Here is a 14,254-nt window from a genome sequence, read left to right as displayed (position 1 = left end):
TATGATTTAAGAATGTTTGTGTTACATTAAGCTGTCAATTTATTATTTAGATTTTAAAAGTTAGTTCTAGCGGCAAAACGAGGTGCCTGATTGTAGATCAGACGATCCACGAAAATAAATTCTTTAAAAATGTCTCACTCTCGACGGAAAGCAGCCAGGATGTTCCCGTTCGGTGAGCGTTCAAATGGAAGGGTGTTTGTACTGTGTGTAAAAGCCTGAGAGTATCTGTGATGGTTTACGGGAGGCATACTGTGCCTTTAAGCTCCTATTGACAAGACGATGCAAAACCAACATGCACGTTTTACTGACAAAGTCAAGTGCACACCAGGAGTCTGCTCTGATCCACAATTAAATAAATATTTTATCTGTGCTGAAATAATCAGCTATGGATATCGAACATCTCACTGCAAGTACACATATATCTCCTTCTCTTCTTCTTCGTTCATGGGCTGAAACTCCCACATTCACTCATGTCTTTGCATGAGTATGACGTGTATGACCGTTTTTACCCTGCCATACAGGCAGCATACGCCGATTTCGGGGGAAGCATGCTGGGTATTTTCGTGTTTCTATAACCCACCGAACTCTGACATGGATTTCATGATCTTTTCAGTGCGCACTTGGTCTTGTGCTTGCGTGTCAACACGAAGGGGGATAAGGCACTTGCAGGTCTGCACATAAGTTGACCTGGGAGATCGAGAAAAAAAAGCATTTTCGGACCGCCTAACCTGCTTTGCGCTTTTTGCCTTCGACTATGTAATGTCCAATCAGAATTTGGTTGAGGGGGACAAATGTCTCATTGTCTTTTTCTTCCAGGTTAAACCGTACCGTGCTTCTTTCCTGCTCGAACTCACCACTTAAATGCTTTAATACATTATAGTAGTCCTGAAGTTGTCATGCCTGCAAAACAGCGTATGTAGTACAGTTTCTCCCCCACCCCCCACCTATCCTCCCCTGGTGCCCAGCTCAATTTATTTCTGTCCATCATTCATGATTTAGTAACAATCAGTGAACAGTATACTTATGGGTCTTTTATGTAAATTAATACATGTACCATCCTGGATTGTGTGAATTGTTTTGATGAGTAACGTCATCTTTGACAATTCTATTCATGTGTCAAAAACACGTACAAAGACGCACACAAAACTTGTACTGTCAACAACCTCCCCTTTCAAGATCGCCCAACATAAGACCAACCCCCCCCCCCCCCCCCCCCCCTTTTAAAGAAATTGTTTTTGCAGACTTTCTGTTCATAATGTCTGTAAATTTACCTCCATTCTTCTCCCTCTATTTTAAGACCCAATTTTTTCTGATTATTTGAAGTTCTAGTCAATTCATGTAGGCTGAAATGACCCCTACAATTAAGCTAAAATTGATTGAGAAGTTGTATAGGCTGCTGACAGAGGGATACACTATGCCAAGTTAAGGCAGAGGGATACACTATGCCAAGTTAAGGCAGAGGGATACACTATGCCAAGTTAAGACAGAGGGATACACTATGCCAAGTAAAGGCAGAGGGATACACTATGCCAAGTTAAGGCAGAGGGATACACTATGCCAAGTTAAGGCAGAGGGATACACTATGCCAAGTTAAGACAGAGGGATACACTATGCCAAGTTAAGGCAGAGGGATACACTATGCCAAGTTAAGACAGAGGGATACACTATGCCAAGTTAAGGCAGAGGGATACACTATGCCAAGTTAAGACAGAGGGATACACTATGCCAAGTTAAGGCAGAGGGATACACTATGCCAAGTTAAGGCAGAGGGATACACTATGCCAAGTTAAGGCTGGATTTCAACCCCACTTTGCTACTCCTCATCTCCTTTTAATTAACTGGAAATTCAAGCCACACCATTTCGAGTCTCTTTTTAGGGATTTATGTTGTTGGATATTATGTATACACACTTTTTCTTATGTCGCTGTGATCTCTTGTGAGAAGGTGGTCTTGAGATGTGTTCACTATCAATGTTATTTTCCCTACTTACTTTTTAGACCAGTAAATTAAGTCTGTTTATTAATTATTCTTGTTTGGAGTCAGTCATGAGTCACTGATACATGAAGGTATAACAAATCAAACATCACCAATAACTTTTCTGGTAGTAATTGCCAGCCAAACTATACCTTACTGAACTTTAAATAGGCTGTTACAACACACTGATTTTGATAACAAACTGATTTCCCATCAGTGTTGAGACCTATCATTTGCTTTTTGATCCAAACTAATCCAATCTCTGCTCAATTAATTTATAAGGGGGGGATGACTTTCTTTCTTTCTGTGGTGTTTAACGTCGTTTTCAACCACGAAGGTTATATCGCGACGGGGAAAGGGGGGAGATGGGATAGAGCCACTTGTCAATTGTTTCTTGTTCACAAAAGCACAAATCAAAAATTTGCTCCAGGGGCTTGCAACGTAGTACAATATATTACCTTACTGGGAGAATGCAAGTTTCCAGTACAAAGGACATAACAATTTTCTTACATACTGCTTGACTAAAATCTTTACAAGGGGGATGACTTGCCAGTTAATCATTTTAATCACATGGTAATCGCTGTCTTTCCATTCTCAGGGCACTAATTACTTCCCCCTTCATTACCACCAGCGTACATAAAAAGGAGTTTAAGGGACGCATGACAAATCTTCATCTGTCTCGTGATTTAAAAAAAAAACACCACTAGCTTTTGCTACACAATAACATGATTAGACTCATGTGCAAAATTCATAAAACTCTGCTCAACATTCTCCGTTCACTAAGCTTTGTGTGTGTGTCTTCTATGTCTACATTATTGAATGACACTTATGAGCTGTTATGCTAACCAAAAATCGTGGCAATTATGTCACACTGAAACGCTGAGTGCTGTGAGGCGTACACAATTACATGGCTAGATAGCCATCACACATGCTACAGCTACTTAAAAAGCAAGCTTGCTTCTCATTTCTTATGGCTTCCTGTCAAAGGTTATCTGCTTGAACACCACTCCCTTAATTCATAACTTTACCCTGTGCACGGCTACACCCATGTCTGAAGCATTGCCTAAATTCATTCTTTAAACTGTGTCGTCGTTTTGTTGAGTCTGTCAGCAAAAAACATCCATCAAAGTCAGGTAGTCTCAAGCTAAATTACATTAAACCATGATGACATTCTCTCACTGGCAAAGACAATTCATAGCCCTGCAAAGACCATACATTCCTCCCTTTGTTATGGTATGATGACTTTATGCAATACTGTTTTTGGACATATGGTACAATCACACGACCCTTGAAGTCTATCTGGAGGGATGCAGATCATGAGTCACTAATTACCTTCATAACATACCATGAATACCATCTCACCACAGCAACAAACCAATAAGCAATACCTGTTGCAAAATCTATTTAACCACTCTTGTCTGTCCTGTCCTGTTCCCCAACTGCGATTTGTGAATTTATAATTAACTATTCCTGTCATTGTAGTGCTGACAAAGGATCCAACGGTTGATACATTACATAATAAGGCTAAATGGGAAGAGGGGTGGGGGAGCTGTCAGGTAGGGGCAATTCCAAGGGAGTCAGGGTTAAGGTTGATTATCAGGCATTTAACAGCTCAGTCACACACATGTGCATAGATGTGCTGTCAGGAAGGGGCAATTCAAGGGGAGTCAGGGTTAAGGTTGATTATCAGGCATTTAGCAGCTCAGTGCATAGATGTGTGAGAGTGATTAACCTCAGAGACTAAAGGCACAGACTGGCTACAAGTCTTATGGTACTGGGTTCAAACCTTTTCACAAGTTTCTGTGTTCTAAAGTAAGCCATACGAATTATCTTAGACCCCATAATCTCACCAGAAAACATGCAGTAATATATGCCTAATTGTTTATTTCAGCGATTGTAAACAGAGCTATGTCAAAACAGGGTTTGAAGAAAAAGAACTGATACAGACTGTTATCAGTGTTTTAAAACAGAAACTTGCCTCACAAATATAAAAAGATAAATGACCAATAAAAAAAATAAGAATGTGATGAAACATCATGACTATCATACATTAAATACATATCATTTCTCATTTGACAAGCACCTCAAGTGGTTAATGCAATTTCTGGAGAAAAAAAACCAGTTTAAATGTTACAAGATGAAACGTTAGACCTAAATGGTAAATTATAGACACAAACCAGGTGCTTTTTCTAATTTGATTTTACTTTCCTTGCACGCCTTTTGCTTTGCTTTGCTTTGCTTTGCTTTCCTTTCTTTCCCCACTGTTACAGCTGCAAACCATTCATGTTATTCGCACCTTGAAAAGGGGATGAGCCATGAATGCCTCTGGCATTCTTTACATATTTGCACAATCAGCAACTGCCAACCTCTTAAAAACATCCTTGTTGAACAAATATACCCAAAGCAGCAGCTGAAAACTCTCTATGTTGTTACATTCTGTCTATTAGTTTCCATGCAAACATTCGTGTACCACCGCAGTGTCACCAGCAAGAAAAGTAGCAACTTGATATAATGTGAAATTTAGGAAATTATAAAAAAAACTGTTTTCTGACAGAATATTTGGTTGAAAAATGTTTGAAGTAGACTCATAACTGCAGTGAAAAAAATATACTGCAGACCTGAATTTTAGTCCAAGCAAAAACACATTTTCTGTAGAAATGTTGCAGCAGCCATACCAGGTGACTTAATATTTTATTTAAGCTACGGTCACATTATATAGCAATTTAAATCGTAGGATTTGTTCATTTCGAGACAATCCCCGATTGAATCACAAGCTGCTACCAATCACACGGCAAATACACGGTACGAGAGCAGACACTTTTTGGAGAAGCGGGTTCTACTAATGTTCAAATATCGCTCTTAGGCCTTAGTGAGAAGGTAATTACGCAGACAGTTACACCTGATGGTTCCCGACCTAAAATGTCTCCTTTGTTTCTGAGTAAGAAGCTGTTCTTCCCCCAAAAATTGAATTGACGAAGAGACGCTGTTCGCTGCTGTCCGCCATTTGTTCAAGTCACGGCGTGAAGGCCTCAACACCTCGTTCTCCTTAGTCCGCTCCTGCGATCGACTCGCAGGAATAGAGAAAGTTTTATTGCTCGAAGCTACGAGAGACTCACTTGCGAGTGACTCCTAACTCCATCGCAGCTCGATCTTATGAGCAAATCGTCCCATGTGACAGGACAAATTGTTGTGTCTGACGGGGGCATTACCATATTTACCACGAAGAAATAGTTGTAGTAAAATAGGCAGGTATGTCTGATGTACCTGATTTCTTCATACTTATCTATTGTGCGCATGCAAACCACTGACTGGCTTATAAGGTATGCCTCTCAGGCCTATGAAGATACATGTGAGAAGTCTGTGAGCCTGCGTAGCTCAGGTAGTAGAGCACTGGACTTGTGATCCTAAGGTTACAGGTTCCAACCCAGGCCGGGACGGACACGGGTCAACTTTATGTGCAGACTCAGACGAGTCAAAAATGGTATCCATGTCCCAGCCCCGTATCACCACTGCAGTGGCATGTAAAAGAGAGCTGAACTTTGAAGCAAGTACCACACAGCCGGCCGGCTTTAACCTGTAATCACGACGAAGTACCAACTCTAGTTTGTATGTTATGCAGTACGCACTCGATACGATACCCTATCTGTCAAAAATATGCACATTGGAGCTACGCTTCCCCGCCGATTGCTTGCTGATCACTGACAGTGATCGCTAAGCATCTGTGTTTTTCCTAAACTCACGTGTCCTCAAGGCAAACCCACGTGATCTCTGTCAAAACACGTTGTCTCGTTGTCACGTTGCTTCTAAAAAGCTTGCACGAGAATAAGAGGTTCTTACTCTGCCACACCACTTGAAAATCCGCTCCGAGTTATTTCCGAAAATATTCTATTCGAACGCTAATTGAACAAAAAAGCAGTTAAGTCTGTCATGTTAGCCATTTAGTAAGACTATAACACATAATGTGTTCCTAAGAAATCATAATGTATTATGGTAAAAGACTTTCATCAACATATCAGGATCACAGTGGAACCCCCCTTTAAAGAACTAAAAAGAAATCTGAGAAAATCAGGTCTTAAAAAGGAGGGAGTCTTAAATTAAGTTAAAACCAGGGTGAATTTACAGGTTATTAACAGAAAGTCTGACATAACTGGGTCTCAAAAGGGAGTAAGTCTTAAATTGGGAGGTCTTTAATAAAAGAGGGGTTCCACTGTACACTTAAATATTAAATAAACCTCCGTTCATCCATGGCATCGCATGTTATCTTGTCTCAACAGGGTGACTGAATGTGATGACGTCACTCATTTTTGTTCCTTCATCTCTGTAAAATCAGTAGATTTCTAGTGCAAATGGCACTGGACTGTGGTCAAATTTGTAAAAGCATTATGACACAAAACTTTCTTTGTTCTCTGAGGTAATGAAGCTGTGAGAGTCATAATCCCTGTTTTGGCTTAGTTGTGCAGCTGTATTTAGCCTGGCTCCCATTCAAAATTGGATCATATGTCATTGTTTCAACTAACTTTTTTTCATTCATTGTTTTTTATTTCTTTTCCTGTCAGGTTTGTGTGTGCTGTGGGAGAGTGACTTTTTCTTGCACACACCTCCGCCAAACATTGGAGGGGCCAATCACTAGCGAGTGGAGTGTCGGAAATACGACGACTATACGTGTTCCCGTCCACATGTTTCCAACACACCCGTCGCAAGTGATTGGCCCCTCCAATGTTTGGGTCAAGTGATTGGCCCCTCCAATGTTTGGGTCAAGTGATTGGCCCCTCCAATGTTTGGGTCAAGTGATTGGCCCCTCCAATGTTTGGCAGAGGTTTTGCAAGGAAAGGTCACTCTTCCACAACCCATACAAACCCGAAAATCGTCTAGTAGTATTAGTATTAGCCTAGTTGAGTAATTCGGTCAATACAAAATATTGGGCTAGATTTGCTCACTAGAATAACACTAGAATAACAGAGACAAAGAAAGGAGGTCATGGGATATAATCATATTCATTATTCAAAAGGCTGTGGCTATATCCACGGATCCATGTCTCTTGACTCAATGCTATATATCCACGTCACTGACGTCCTCGTACTAAAGGGACGTTACTCTCACCTTATATTTTCCTCTTTTCGGTTGGGCACTTCACTGACATGACCAAGACGTCAGCTGTAAAAATGTTAAAAGTCAAAATTCCCTATTTAATAATGAGTTAGACTCCATGAGAGGAATACAGGGTCTAAAGTTCGATCAGCAGCACTTTGAAGGGGAGGAGAGGGGAGTTTAAGTGATACATCTATGTAAACAAAGCCGGCTGCCGTCCCGCTACCGTTGTGACCTGTGAACATTGCAGTCCCCTCTCGTGAGCTTTTTTGTTGCAATCTCAGTTTTATCAACGAAATGCTTTGAAGAAAAGAAGAGTAGATCAAAATAGAAGGAAGAAAAGTTTAAGGGTCTAAAACATATGTAAATATTGTGCAGCAAAGGGAAGCTACCCACGGGAAAATAATCATCGAATATCCTGTTATTAACCAATGAGCGCTGGTATGCATATTCGGTGCAGATACATGATTTGTCCCCAAGTGGATTAGCGGCTCGCAAACGAAGATTCATCCAAATGATGGTTAAAAACAACCTGCAGCGGACGGAAGCTGAAAACTAAAGGCACATAATAGTTCAAACAATCATTCAACTGTATTTATTTGACCTTACACAGACTGTAGGAAGAAGCAAACCGTCTTGAACAATATTTTTTCCCAGGAAGCGACTCCAAGAACACAGAAGACTCGAAGGTGAGTGACAGACCTTGTAGTCTTTCTGTGATAGTAGTAGTCCAGTGGACGATACCTTCCGCCTGTGGACAGACGATACTACGAGTGTACGGTCTTGCGGAAAAAATGCAATGCATTCAGTTTCATTCTGTGAGTTCGACTGAGCTTCAGCTTGACTAAATGTTGTATTTTCGCCTTACGCGACTTGTTTAATAATGTTCTTAAAATTCTGACACGAAGAACGAGAGAGAGAGAGAGAGAGAGAGAGAGAGAGAGAGAGAGGAGAGAGGAGAGAGAGTGAGACTGAGTCAGGTGTGTGTGTCAGTGTGACACTGTGTGTGTCTGTGTGTGTGTGCGTGTTTGTGTGTGTGTGTGTGTGTGTGTGTGCTTGTGATAGCGTGCGTGCGTAGTAAACTCATGAAAGAGATAAAGAGAGTGACAATCGGCGTAACGGACAGAGGCAGTGTCGGAGTCAGTGAATGAGTGAGGATAATTGTGGTTCTGGGGTCCGAGGACAGTTAGCACAGGAGGACGGGTTGGAGAGGAGCTTAACATAAAAAAGAGCACCACACACTGTAACTTGGCTGCGTACACGATAAAAGAAACAAACATGGAGATGTGAACAACACCAAAAAAGAAGGAAAGGCCTACCTGCTTGATATAACATCAAAACACCTCTTTACCACTTCTCTCCACGTCTGCATTCACCATTGCATTGGGTCCGTCCTATCGCTTACTGCGTTCAAAAATCAGTCTCTCTTTTTGTCTCTTAATTTAGTTGGATTTAAGATACGCAGGGCATTAAGAACTGGCTATTTTAGAGACAAAAACAAAATTTGCTGAAATAAACAAAATATATTTTGTGTCTGGAGGTACATGTATACAGTTTTTGTTGATGTTGTTATTGATAAGGCGATGAAGAAAATAATTTAACCTGATTTGAAATCTGGACTTCATTCAAGAATGATCACCAATATAAGATGTTTGGTGGCTTGTTGACAGACCAGCTTTTTTGTTGGTCCAAGGGGACCATAATCGTCTTTTGTTTCATCTTTGTCGACCAAGGCCGAAGGCCGCGGTTGATAAATATGAGACAAAAGGCGATATGCTCCCCGAGGACCAACAACAAAATGCTGGTCTGACAACAAGCCACCAAACATCGTTTTTGCAGGGACTTATATTTTGTCATAATTTTGGTTGTGCAACAAAATGCACAATAACCCACAGGGAGACGAATTTTTAGAATCCAACTCCGGGCCACAAAGCATCGTCACAGTAGCACGAGATAACACGTCAAACTTGTATGTGACGTCAAACGTAGCTTGTTGATGCTTTTCTTCCAGTCTGAAAATGTACAGAGCTGCGATCATACCTGTGAGTTCAGTAAGTGTTGAGCATATTTCTTTTCTTTTAAGTGTTTTTGACTTTTCGTTGTGGATTTTGCGATTACAGAGATAAGTTGGAAATTGACCATGAGTCGCCGCGGTAATTATCAACATTGATTGGGTCTTTGAGAGTGAATGCTTACAATCGTTGTCCTCGGAAACACAAATCCAAAGCCGCGATGGTTCCACACATCAAACAATCAGCCTGATTGGCTTTTACTTTGACAATCCATGTTTTACCTGAAAGCTCAAACCCATTCACCACCTCGAGTTATTGCATGGGGAACATGAGATTTATTTCCCAGGTGTTTGTGAATGAAAACTCGTGAAAATGATGACAAACGTATTTATCCACGTGTAAACATGTATTGTGGCATGTTTTTCTTTTCATCGCAAGCGTTTGTTGTTCACAGCTCGTTTTCAAAGTAAACATACTTAAATACAACTTTAGAAAACCGGGACGAAACGAAAAGAAAGGAAGAAAAAAGAAACCAGTCAATTGCCGCAAGTGAATGATACGGTTTTCAGAAGGCAAATTCATATTCAATGCTAAAGGGCAAAGTGGCATCATCGTCTAAAAGCCAATCTGGCAGAAAAAAAACCCCAGCCAGTTAAACAATGAGACTTTGACAATGCTCAATTCAGTTGTGAGCACAGCTCCACCACTGAATGATCCAGGGACCACGTTAATCTGCAGTTGCGTACACCACCACCAGGCACGTACATAGCGCAGCCACGGTTCTTCTCCGTCTTCTTCTTCCGTCTGGCTAGTTGTTTTTTATGGGATGATAAGGGGTCAGTACAAGGAGAATGTGAGGCAAGTATATACTTTTTCTTTACGAGGGTTGGGACTGATTTGCATCAGTACAAGTGTTCTTTTCAAGTCATCCAACCAGCCCTTGGCAGTTGCCAAAGGAGGGACTTGACTAATCGGACATCCGCATGAAACTGAACTGTCACTGAGCAAGCCGCATACGTGAATCCGAGTCCAGTTCCAGACCTTCATCCAATATTCCCTTACCTATGATTTGTTTGTTGATAAACTTGATCGGCAAACACATTGGGCTGCAAAACTAAAGGTAAATATATATTTATACATATATATGCATACTGAAATTGCAACAACACTTCAGTTCAAATGTTAGAGCTAGATGCGAACTGCTGTTCGACTCATCAGTATCGGTACCAGAACGTAAGGCAAAATCGGTAATCTTGAACTTTTAATCTCTCTCTCTCTCTCTCTCTCTCTCTCTCTCTCTCTCTCTCTCTCTCTCTCTCTCTCTCTCTCTCTCTCTCTCTCACAGAGGAAGAGCATCTCAAACTTATGCCAAACAGGTTTTCCATTGTTGTTGTTGTTTTCCAGAATAAAAGAGAGTTGATATCTGTTTCACTTATTCTTGAATATCACCTGGGCCCGTATGCATGAACTGGAAGTCAGAAACACTGGAAGTAGAGGCCTCTTTTGAAAGTGGGAACTCCCGAAGTTAACTTTCTAACTGTTCCCTATGCATGAACGCCGTAGTGCTGATTTCGAGAGTATTCGGTCAAGGTCGCGAAAATTGGGGGAATCCCAACTAGTACATGCGTTTGTTAACGGTAAGCTTGGCGACCAGAAGAAACAAGTCTCATCGCGAGTTCAAAAGGGCGAACGTTGAGTCGAGCGCGCTGTAGAACTAACAGCGTTATTGCTGTTGTTTTTTAAATGGTTAAACGAAAGGGTCGGTTCAAACCTGTGATGATTGTCTTGGAATCGAATGACTGCCTAGCTATGACAATGACTTTGTTGACCTGAATGTTAGGGAGAAAAATAGATGATTATGTTGAACTTTTTTTCTCCTTTTTACATTTAGTCAAGTTATGACTAAATGTTTTAACATCGAGGGGGGAATCGAGACGAGGGTCGTGGTGTATGTGTGTGTGTGTGTGTGTGTGTGTGTGTGCGTGCGTGTGTGTAGAGCGATTCAGACCAAACTACTGGACCGATCTTTATGAAATTTTCCATGAGAGTTCCTGGGATTGATATCCCCGAACGTTTTTTTCGTTTTTTTGATAAATGTCTTTGATGACGTCATATCCGGCTTTTCGTGAAAGTTGAGGCGGCACTGTCACGCTCTCATTTTTCAACCAAATTGGTTGAAATTTTCGTCAAGTAGTCTTCGACGAAGCCCGGACTTCGGTATTGCATTTCAGCTTGGTGGCTTAAAAATTAATTAATGACTTTGGTCATTAAAAATCTGAAAATTGTAAAAAAAAAATTTTTTTATAAAACGATCCAAATTTACGTTTATCTTATTCTCCATCATTTTCTGATTCCAAAAACATATAAATATGTTATATTTGGATTAAAAACAAGCTCTGAAAATTAAAAATATAAAAATTATTATCAAAATTAAATTGTCGAAATCAATTTAAAAACACTTTCATCTTATTCCCTGTCGGTTCCTGATTCCAAAAACATATAGATATGATATGTTTGGATTAAAAACACGCTCAGGAAGTTAAAACGAAGAGAGGTACAGAAAAGCGTGCTATCCTTCTCAGCGCAACTACTAAACCGCTCTTCTTGTCAATTTCACTGCCTTTGCCATGAGCGGTGGACTGACGATGCTACGAGTATACGGTCTTGCTGAAAAATTGCATTGCGTTCCGTTTCATTCTGTGAGTTCGACAGCTACTTGACTAAATGTTGTATTTTCGCCTTACGCGACTTGTTTTTTTTTTATCTCAGTTGCATGCAGGCAGCTTCAACCCTTTCTTTTTTGCCTCTTTTTTGTTTTTTGTTGTTGTTTTTTTTTGTTATTGGGGAGCATCCGTCTTTATTGATCTTTTGTTCTGTTCTTTTTTCCTGCTTTTTATATTAAAGTCAAGATTGGATTTTTTGTGAAAGCATAGGACAGTTTCTTTACGAAATTAAAAAAAAAATGAACACAGAGACAAAAACCGGTTGTTGCAGCGAATGCCTACAAAGAAAAAGATCAATAAAAAAATAAAAAAATAAAAAAATTGGCTCCCAGCGGCACTTGAACCCGGAGCGCCGGATCGAATTTCCGAATACGTAACCACTGCACCATGCTACTCGTGTGAAAAAAAGCGTGATAAAAAGATGTAATATGAGTTATTCAGTCGTGATGGTTTGAAAGCTCGCCACCTCCGCCGAATGACTCGAGCACGTTTTTTTCGGTTAGTAACTGATCGAACTGTCGCTTTTGAGCCACTCTGTTTCAAGCATTTCACCTAAATTAAGTAAGAATGTCACAATTTGTGTCTGTGGTGCAAGGTAGCCGACCGTCTCATTGTAGCTAAGTTACGACAGTTGCTCGATTGACGCATTTCACGTCTTCGATATTCTGTCTGAGCTCATTTCCCAATGAGCTGCCTTAAAAACAGGAATGTCCTGCAATTGTAGTATGCGTTGGAGGTTTCTTTTGGATGGGTAAGGACATTTAAGAAGCAATATCGTCGTATAATGATGTCAAGTGAGAGACCCTGCAAATTAACATTGAAAGTGGGAACTTCGGAAGCAAAGTTGCCAGCTACTCGGTATGCAAGAGCTAAATTGAAAGCCGAAGTAGTGGCTTCGAGAGTTCTGAGGTCAAGGTCGAGGAAATTGGGGGAATCCCAATTAGTGCGCATGCGTTTGTAAACGGTAGGCTTGGTGACCAGAGAAAACAAATCTCATCGCGAGTTCGTAAATGGGCGAACGTTGATCGCGCAGTAGCTTTTACTTCTGCCTGGTTGAACAAAAGGGTCGGTTCAAAGCTGTGATCAGTGATTGTCTTGAAATTGAATGACTGTCTATAATAATGATTTTGTTCACCAGATTGTTGGGGAGAATAAAACATTTTTTGTTTATGTGGTAGCGAAGTCGGTTATGTTAAACCTCTTCTTTTTTTAATGATTGTGTATCGGTAAAACTGTTTTGGACAAAATAGGTTGGTTAGAGTGAACGTTTGGGTTACTGGTAAATTTGAAAAGGCAGAAATCAATCAGTGTTTGGAGAATCAAGATATAAGGTGTAGTGAAAAGAAGATAAGTTCAGTGACTTTCATATTAATTGGGAAAATGTGTGTCCGAATTTTTACAAAAGATAAATTGTTGTACTTTGGTATTTGTACATTTTGTTTGTCCTCGTTAATTGTCAACAGGATGTATGTTTAGTATAAAGTTGAAAGTCAAGATTGGATTTGTTTAGCCTACGCGCATGTGTGCATGTATGTGTGTTAGACATAGACATAGAACACTGTATTATCTCAATTACGAGAAACTCGGGTGTGGTGAATCATAATAAACAACATAAAACGTAAGAACATCAATAAAATATCGAGGCACAAATACTCAGCTCATAATAGTGTGTGGTAAGGGGGGATGGGGGGGCGGTGCACACACACACACATACACACACACACCGTCGAACACACACACACACACACACACATGCATGCACGCACGCACACACACACACACACACACACACACACACACACACACACACACACACACACACACACCGTCGAACACAGACACACCGTCGAACACACACATAACATCGAACACACACACACACACACTCACGCACACACACATGCACACACACGCGCGCGCGCACGCGCACACGCAAACAAACGTATGAAGGAACAGGTGCACAATTATACCCGCACGCACCCACACACAGGCAGGCAGGTGCACTCGCACAAATACATACACACACACACACACACACATACACACACACACACACACACACACACACACACACACACACACACACACACACACACACACACACACACACACACACAGATAAAGCAATGACCAAAAAAGTAGCAGAAATTTACACTTCAACACTCGAACACACACACACACACACACACACACACACACACACACACACACACACACACACACACACACACATAAAGCAATGACAAAAACAACAGCAGAAACTTACACTCAAACCCACACACTGCACACACACACACACACACACACACACACACACACACACACTCACACATGCACACAACGATGCACATTTTCATAGAAACACAGTAACCCCCTCGTACAAGCGGGAATGAAAGAGTGGTGGCCAATGACCCAGAACAAACAAAAGTCAAAGCTGGCAACTCAGGTTTGTATTCA

At 40.8% G+C, this 14,254-nt stretch overlaps 2 protein-coding genes across 3 annotated transcripts in view; one reads left to right on the top strand and one right to left on the bottom strand.

The window, feature by feature from the left end:
• Nucleotides 1-8,519, bottom strand: part of LOC138982366 (polypeptide N-acetylgalactosaminyltransferase 1-like) — a 70,097-nt gene extending 61,578 nt beyond the window's left edge. For both annotated transcript variants that reach the window (XM_070355620.1, XM_070355621.1), the window contains exon 1: nucleotides 8,382-8,519. The gene's annotated coding sequence lies outside the window, so the exon portion shown is untranslated. The remainder of the gene's footprint in view (nucleotides 1-8,381) is intronic.
• A 1,623-nt stretch (nucleotides 8,520-10,142) lies between these two features.
• LOC138982365 (poly [ADP-ribose] polymerase tankyrase-like) overlaps nucleotides 10,143-14,254 on the top strand; it is a 38,212-nt gene continuing 34,100 nt past the window's right edge. The window contains exon 1 of the mRNA XM_070355619.1: nucleotides 10,143-10,194. The gene's annotated coding sequence lies outside the window, so the exon portion shown is untranslated. The remainder of the gene's footprint in view (nucleotides 10,195-14,254) is intronic.

This window comes from Littorina saxatilis, linkage group LG12 (assembly GCF_037325665.1).
Source record: "Littorina saxatilis isolate snail1 linkage group LG12, US_GU_Lsax_2.0, whole genome shotgun sequence".
NCBI classification, from domain to species: Eukaryota; Metazoa; Mollusca; class Gastropoda; order Littorinimorpha; family Littorinidae; genus Littorina; species Littorina saxatilis.
Note: the sequence above shows the minus strand (reverse complement) of the source record. Positions and strands in the feature narration are given on the sequence as shown.